At 41.3% G+C, this 8,913-nt stretch overlaps 1 long non-coding RNA gene across 1 annotated transcript; it reads right to left on the bottom strand.

Moving 5' to 3' along the window:
* Positions 1 to 7,212: 7,212 nt before the first annotated feature.
* On the bottom strand, positions 7,213 to 8,296 carry LOC130174048 (uncharacterized). Its single transcript, XR_008828536.1, has 2 exons — positions 8,048 to 8,296; positions 7,213 to 7,725 (listed from the first exon to the last, which is right to left on the bottom strand). It is a non-coding gene; the product is annotated as an uncharacterized LOC130174048 (long non-coding RNA).
* Between the last annotated feature and the right edge of the window lie 617 nt (positions 8,297 to 8,913).

An 8,913-nucleotide genomic window follows, 5' to 3' on the forward strand; every position in this document is an offset into this window, starting at 1 on the left:
CAGACAGTGTGCATTTAAACGCCATTACCACACACAGATACGGCGTGTCTGATTATCTTTCTGATTCACTTGAAATACTTTCTCGGCTGTCGGAGTTAAAAGGCGTGTGCATGAGAGACAAAAGATGAGAGGAGCCCTGGAACCGACCCAGCATCGCTGAGTGGCTGACTTACATCCGTTGTCATGGCGATGGAGGACTCAGTGATGTTTCTGTCAAGAAACTCTGAGCAGAGGGGTGACAAAAAAAAAACCACACACACACACACACACACACACACACGGAGCGTGATTCCATTAAAACCTTTCTCCCACTTTGTCAGTCTGAAAGGAGAGGACACGCTGACAGGTGGCGGCGCAGAGCTGAGCGAAGGATCCAGCAGGTCGACCAGAAACACTGCAGGGACGGAGAGCGGCAGAGTGGCCTGAGGGCGGCGAGGAGGAGGAGGAGGAGGATGAATCAGGATTTGGGAATCAGTGTCATGTCATGCTGCAATCTTGATATTTCCGCAGCTAATCCAATTTTAAAATGGCTCATACAGGTGATATTTTCAGACTGAGTTTCGATTTTTGATGAAAATGTACAGAGAGAAAACGTGGAGGGAAGCCACGGATGGCAGGAAGCACATGGCCGTTTGTTTTTAAATTAGTAAGAATTGACGCATTACCTTAAATGCCAAATATACAAGAATAGACAAACAATGGAAAACGGATTGTTGAGAGATTCTCCACTCTATGAAGTTCATATAAAGTTTCCCCTTTTCAAGTAAAAATGAAATTGCTAAATCTTCGGAAGGAGTTTGGTTATTTTTTGTTTGCACATAAAAAAGAGTGTCAGCTTTTTATTTACTTAAAGTGGATGTTTGTACGTTTCTCTGCCGTTGAACATGGTTTCTTGTCAGGAGCAGGTGGTGGTGATCGTAGCTTGACAAGAGCTTCGGCCATTGTTCTGTCTACAAGACAAAAGGTTATAATATGTCCCTCCAAGCAGCTACGCCTTCAGAGCAGACTGGAGGCTACAGTGAGTCGCTATCGGAGAGTAAATAGAAGAGCTAGCTGGTTAGCATGCTAACATCAGTAGAAGAAAAGACCAAAGAGACAAGATTGGCGTTGCTTTCCACCTCTGGACACAGCTGTTAGTGAGTAAGAGAATGAAGTTTGATACTGAACTCACGTTTCTTCTACACTTGTAAGTAAACAGCTGCTAATGCTAACGCCAGCAAGGTGGCAATAGCAGAACTCCTAGCAAAGCTCCTTCAAGTTGTGGATGAGACACTTGAATCACATTTTCCCCCTTGTACTTGATTTCCATCAAAAGTTTTGCTTTAGAAAGTGGTTGCCAACGGTTACAGGCAGCCATGTTGATGCAGCCAAGTTATTAAGAGGCGAGGCCACAAGCTGAAACACCCACCAGCCAGGGGAGTAAGTTTTACATCTACAGGTACCTGTCTGAACACCTGAAGAGTGAGAGGAAACAAGAAAAACAAGTCACGATCTGGTTTATCACTTAGTTATTGATTCCAATAAGTTTTATTATAAAGACCTTCATGTAATTTGGATGAGCTACAGCACCACCAGGAATAATGGAGTCTGCTAGTGTTACTGACTGGTTATATATGGTTATGAATCATTTTTATACGCTAACAACATCAATGATAGTAATAATACCAAACAGAGCTGATGATGTTTTGATTAACGGGGGAAAAATAGAAAAAAATAAACAATTTAAATGTTTTCATGATGCTGTTGTGGAGACTTCGAGCTTTGATATACTTTGAATATCAGTATGTGGAAAACGAACGGTGCTGAACATTGTGGGAAGTTGAATGTGTTTGTGTTTGAGCCTAATGTGATCAGCTCACTGTGAAAAGGAACCGACAGGTATTTTGAGTATGTAAACGATGTGAATCACATGTCACAGCCTTCACAGTCAGCTGATCACCTCTGGGAGACTTTACAGGTGTCTCATTAAATTCAGCAGAAGAAGAAGGAGCTCCAGTCGAGCTCAGACTTGGAGAACCTGTGGCTGCTCTGAAGGTTCAGGGTTGAAAAACACCTCACTAACTCATAGGGTTGCACGGTATACCGGTACCAGTATAGTACCGCGATACTAGAGTTTTGAAAACGGTACTATACTAGCATTTAAAAACAAACGGTACTTTTATTTCATTTTATTGAATGCAAATGAATTGGTAAATTGGAGCCTGTCTCTTTAAGCACAGCGAGGCCAGCGAGTGTGACGTAGTTGCCCGAGAGGATTTAAGCCGCCTCCCACGCGCACTCGCATGTTTAGACTGAGGAGGAGAGAGAAACCACAAGTCGCGTCTTAGACAGACGGAGCGGGTTGAAGAAAATACCGTAGATAGAGATGGCAGCTGCAGAAAAGCCCGAACTTGTGGTTAAAATGGAGCCCGAAGTTCGGTGTGGAAATATTTCAGGTTCAAACCGAACGATAAAGGCGAGCCACTGAACCCAGAGGCACCGCAGTGCAAGCGGTGCTACAAAGTGTGTCTCGCAGAAGGAGCCAACACTTCAAACCTGTCCAAACATTTAAAGGACAACCATGCGGACTTGTTCCGAGACTTCAGTCAAGAACGACAGGTGATAATGTTGTTCACCTGTTCACTGCACTGTAATGTCAATGAGAGAAGTACAAAGCCCCTCCCAGCCCAGTAGTAAACCTACAGTAGCCTGCATACAGAGAGCTAAAACATGTCCATGGTTAATAAATACATTAAAAAATATATTTTTAAAAATTAAATTACATTCTTTAAATATTTAAATAACCCATTAAGGCAATACATAATATAATGAAATATTTTTTACAAAAAGTATCGAAAAGTATCGAAATACATATTGGTATCGGTATCGAAACAGAAATTTGGTATCGTGACAACCCTACTAACTCACTATATGTTAGTTTTCCCACTCATTTATTATTTGTCACCCATCGATTTAAAATGCATTTTGAGTGCTAATCTCTCCTCTGGCTGCTCGGGCGGATAATGCTGGAGGAAGACAAATGTATGTTTGTAGACGCACAACACACAGAAAAGGGAAACTGCATTATTTATATGTGGTATCGATTCGTCTCCTATCAAAGTGAAAACTGTATAAAAAGACGAAGGGTGTGTTTTAAGTTTCGATCCGCTCATCACAAGCAGGAAGTAAAGACGGGGGAGGATTTGAGAGGGCGAGCACAGACCTGTTTAACGTTTCTCTCTCTCTCTCTCTCTCGCCCTGCCAGCCCTCCTCTCCTTCATCTCTCCTGTAGTCTTTGATTGATTGGATGAGCGTGTGTTGTGGTGTGATTAGCCGGCTCTGGTAAGGATACAAGCTTTGTTGTAAACACTGGGGATTAGCTGCAGACAAACACACCTATCAAACAATTAATACACTAATCAGCTAATGAGCGCTGCTACCTTTCGCTGCCATTAACGCTGCTTAGCAACTATCAACAAACCCTTTGCCAGCCTTTTCCTCTTTTGACACTTCTGAAATTTGTTTTGTTTTTTACCCAGGGGGCTCTTGCTGTTCATTCTCGCTGATTTTCTGCTCAGACTTTGCTTCCTTCACTGAATTGGTTTCACATCAAACAGCAGGCTGATTCCATTTGTCCAACTCTTTTTCTTTTTTTATTCTGACAGGCCATAATTCATTCACTCGTTGCTCATTTGCTTCTGTTCACAAAAGAAGAAGTGCACTACAGGTGTCCAGAGCCGGAGCGAAGATGCAGCGGTGGATGTATTCAGAGTATTCAAATCTTTTATTTGAGTAAAAGGCAATGCCAGACAAAGAATCTGGAGCCTTGGATTCACATTTTTTATTTTGGTGAAAGTGGTCTCTTGGAGAATTAGCAGCTCAGGTGTGAAAAATAAAGTTTTATGTGGAAGAAGTCCATATTATAAAGTAAATCACTGATACAGCAATTTAAAAAGAAATTTAAAGTCCAGTTGTGCATCATATTTTGTTAGTTTGTGTTTTCAAAGTAAGATTTCAGTCTTTATTTCAGTCAGTAATTACAGTCATCAGAAAACTCTGGTAAAAATCACAGTATTTGTACCAAAACTGCTCTTCAGCTTCCAGTAATTTGGGGCTAAAGTGTACAAACCACAACTATTACTATAAATGTGAATTCTCACACCAACAGTGTGAATATACAGTAAAGCAGAGTCAGTGTGTGTCAACTAGGGATGTTCCTATATAATATTTTCATGCTGCGCTTTTATTATTGTGGCCAAAACAGATCAACATTAAGGGTTTGATTACAACCCTCCCAAAATACTGTCCCCTAAACGCCTCATATGTAGACTCGGGAGACGCTACAATTTACAAATGTTCCCTGAATGCCTCACACGTAGAATATGAGACACAATCACAGTATTTGACATAAAAATATAAGAGTTTTGCTGCTTCCACTGCGGGTTTTCATGCTCAGATTAAAAATGTTCATGTAAACACGTGGATTAAAACACACTTTGAGTCTGACAGTGAATGCATCATTTGAAAAAGGCAGAATGTTTGTAAGCGTAAACAGTGAGATAGAGATGGATTTATTATTATTGCTGCTGTATGAATGTGTCCCATGTTGAGGCAGCTACTTTCCTCTGTCAGTCACAGAAAGAAACGCATGCTCTCTCGTTAGGACTCCATAAATAGCTTCTCTTGCCGAGGTCAACTCGCTGATGTTAGCATAGCATTCACACTCACTGCTACAGTTTGATTGGGAAACCCCTCACAGGCACGAGGAGAGCCTGGGGTTTCAAAACCTGCAGCCTTCATGCTGTGAGGCGCCTGTGCTCCCTAAACTCCTAAACAAACGCAGGAGTGCTGTGCTGCGTTCACGGTGCCCTCCAGAAAAACAATTGCAACCAGTACGGCAGCAGTTTTTTATCACACTGAATCAGCAGCCTGTGGTACAAATGTAAAACTGAGTCAGTGTTGCCTTCAAGAGCTAAACAAACAAGTCATGTCTGACTTTGAATGACACAGTTTTGGGGGGAAAGGTTGTGGTTTCTGAGGAGGGACGGAGCTGCTCCCGCTTCATAAACATACATACAAACCTAGTTAAATCTACAACACGAGAAACTCTGCACACGAGCAGGAAGCAGTTAACGATGCACAAGAGCAAACGTGATATTCGGGATCTGTTTCCAGCTACATTTGTAATTTAAAAGCTTCACCTGCTTTAGTTCCTGTCCAACACCATTTACAGGTTACTTCATGCACTATGCAACAGACGGGAGTTTGATTAACTGAGCTGACAGGAAAATGCAGTCAGAGCCAGAAAACTGTGCATCACCTAATGGAAAAACAGAGAAGATTAAAAAATACAAACATATGACTTTAATTTTTCATGCTTACACGCTCATTAAAGCCTCTCCAAGTCGTTAGGATAATGATGCTAAAATGCATTCCAGATAAAAACAGATTTTTTTTTCAGCAGCTGCAAAGGTGAACTGGGATGAGATATTTTTTCCCTCCTCAGAACGACGGGATGCAGTTGGTCTGCTCTGCAGTGACCGGTCAGACTCAGCAGCTCTGTGTACATAAAGTGCATTCAAGCCCAAAATCTGTGGCCCTCAGGGGAAACACACTACACACAACTATTAACAAAACATCTTAGTGATTCAGCAAACAGCGCTTCTCCCTCACTCAGAATACACACAGCATCCCTGCAGCAGCATTTATCACCCTCCCACCCCGGAGCATCCTCCTACAGAACTCTGAACCTAAACACATCCTCGCTCTAACCGGAGCTTTATAACTCTCCACCCTGCTTCCACATTCTTCTTCTTTCCTCTCAGAAACACAGTTTTTAGTCTGTTCCAAATAAGAGAATGAGCTATTTCCCCATTCCTACAAAAAACTGAAATAATAGTTCAGTGAAACGTTTCAGCGAGCTCAGAGGAACGTGGCGGGAAAAGCAGAGAGCGACCGAGGAGTGTTTAGTTTACGTCGTATATTTAACTGTGAAATCAGAATAGGATCAAAGAAACCTGAGACATCTTACTCAGCCAGTAATGGCGGCCTCACTCCATGACAGTGACTGTTCAGGAGATTTCATCATCACAGACAAATTAACGATGTCAGAATAAAGTAATGAGAGTTCGGCTGCAGAATGTCTTGGTTTCCATTTGGACACGTTAACAGGAACACACTGCGTCTCATGTTCGCGGCTGCGTCATGTGATACACAGATTCGGCGACACGCCTATTTTTCACGCGTGATGCGTGAAATCAAACACGTTTACGAGTCTTTTGGTGAACGGTAGGAATGAGGTACGTAAGCTTCCGTCACGTTTTGCATCAGAATGTCAGATTTACATTAATAGTAAAGTTTTTTTTCAAATATGAAATTAAAACTAATAAACGTTTTTATGTTGTTGATTTTCCCAAAAGATAAACAGTACGTTTTCATCCATATTTCTACCATCATCTGAATGACATGATTTATATTTATTTATATATGTGACGAACATCAACAAATAAAAACTCAAATCAAACCTGAGCACATGTTTAATCTAAATAATTCATCATGACCTCAACCGCCCCAAAAACACTCAACACTGAACTCAATATGCTGCAGTTTTGTTGCCGTTTGACAGAAATGAAACTGTATGGTGATATTGGGAGAACACGGGGTCGCCCACTTTCCCCTAATTAGTTTCTCACAACGCCGGTAACAAGCAGCAAACCTCGATTCCAGGCTTTAAAATACATGTTCACAAATCTGCAGGGGGCATTACAGACACTACAGACGAGTTCTTTATGCGGAGCATGGATCATTAACTGTGTGATAAAGTCATGTTAGGTGAAAAATGTAGTTAACCACTAATCCCAAACAGTGGAGAGTCATTGCAGCAGTTTGTCTCTGAGCTGCTTTTTGTTTAATGGATTTCTGGGAGTGTGCGAGTTCAAAGCTGCAGCAAGAAAGACAAAAAAAGAAAAGAAGTAGAAGCAGGAGCTTGTGAGAATTAATCAGTAGGTTTACACTCTGCATGTGCAGCATGAGGAGAGAACACAAGTAAAAGTATACCTGTAATATTCTTTAATCAGCACTACGCCCACCTACAGCTTCAGTCAGGACAGACAGAGATGGAGAGAGAGAATTAGATATTAAAGAGATGAAGATTCGCTTCAGGAAAAACATAGACAGAGCTAATTATTGCCACGTTATTAACATTAAAGAATCATGCCTAATTAGCCAACAAAATATAAGAAAAAACTTTATTGATCCCGAGAGGGAAAACGCAGCATTACAGCAGCACATGAAGCCAGAGAGGTAGAAAGTGAACACAGATAAGGAGGAAAACTCCACACAAACAACAAATAAATCAAGTTTGAAGGTTATTTATTGCTTTTTTTTTTTTTTTACTGCACATAAATAAAGTGGAAGTGCAAAATCAAAACAGATTTTTCCTGATAATCCAGATCAGAGATTGTGATTTTAGTTTTGTTTGTAATTGTTGGTGGCTCAGCTCGGAGGGTGGGAATGTCAGTCCACCGCTTATAGCTCAACACCTCCTGGATGGACTGTGAAGAAGTTTTGTTCAAGCATTGACAAAATATATTTATGTAAAACTGCTGCATCTTTGTTTTCAATGAAATAACCCGGACGTGTCCATCCAGATGGACGGGCTGACGGCGAGGGTTTATATCACCAAGGAAAGGTGAGGTTATGATCGTGAGGTGCTGGCCGCACTATCCAAATGTGATATATCTGCATCTAAATGTGAAAATACAAAGTAGCTTTAAGATTAAAAACATAAACAGTGCTAAAGTAAAAGACAAGATGCTGCAATAAATTATGAATACAATATATATATATATTTACACACACCGACACAGAGCACACTATATAGAGATATTACTAAAAATCAAAGTGGAATATTTTATTTTTAATTTATTTTATTCTGAAAAGTTTAGAACATATATAAAGCATTACAACAATAAAAATTGTTTTTTTTTTCTTTAACTTACTTTATTAATATAATGCTGATATTCAATGACACTTATTCATGTAATGTGTAGCAAAGATATACACTGACCGAGCACTTTATTAGGAACACTGTACGGGTCCTCCCTCTGCTCTAAAACAGCTTCAGGTCTTCATGTCATGGATTCAGCGACATGTTGGAAACTTTCCTCTGAGACTCTGCTCCATATAGACATGAACTGCATCTCCTGATTTACCACAGCACAAACGTGGAAGACCGGATTCAGGTCTGGAGACTGGACTCACGGTCGTGTGACTTTAGCTCTGTGACGTGGAGCGTTATCCTGCTGGAAGACGCTCAGCAACATTTAAGATAAACACAAAGCTTGTGCTACAGAAAATGGACCCAGTGAATAGCTCCCTAAGCTTAACATGTCCTATGATAACTATTAATTTAGCTGTACAGACTAATGAGCAGTGATAACTAACATGTCTTTGGGGTCATCAGGTGGGAACCTCCTTTCACCAGTGTTTCGTCTAGTTGGTCCCACAACACCTCCAGGAGGCTAGACAGTGATCACTGGCGTCCCAGAGTCACTCCCCTAATGCCAGCCATCACTGCTCCTCACACCACCATTTTCTTTATCTTGCCTATTCTACCACAAACAACACCATCATCAACTCTGACAAAACACACTAGCAGATTCAGCAAACAAACTCCCCTGCACAGTTGGAGAAAGTGGCGGCCATTTTGAAGGAGGCAGAGTCAAGGAGAGAAGCCTTTTTGAGCTAAACTCTCCCCCGCCGGATTAGGCTGTACTCTTGCCCCCCCCACTCTCCAAGACAATGAGGGATGTAGAGTCAGGGAGAGGGGCCTTTTTAGGCTGGCTCTCCCCCACCGGATTAGGCTGTGCTCTACACCCCTCATACTCTAACACCACACCATGCAACTCACCTAAAACAAACAAACTCACCTAA

The sequence above is a fragment of the Seriola aureovittata genome, chromosome 8, assembly GCF_021018895.1.
Source record: "Seriola aureovittata isolate HTS-2021-v1 ecotype China chromosome 8, ASM2101889v1, whole genome shotgun sequence".
NCBI classification, from domain to species: Eukaryota; Metazoa; Chordata; class Actinopteri; order Carangiformes; family Carangidae; genus Seriola; species Seriola aureovittata.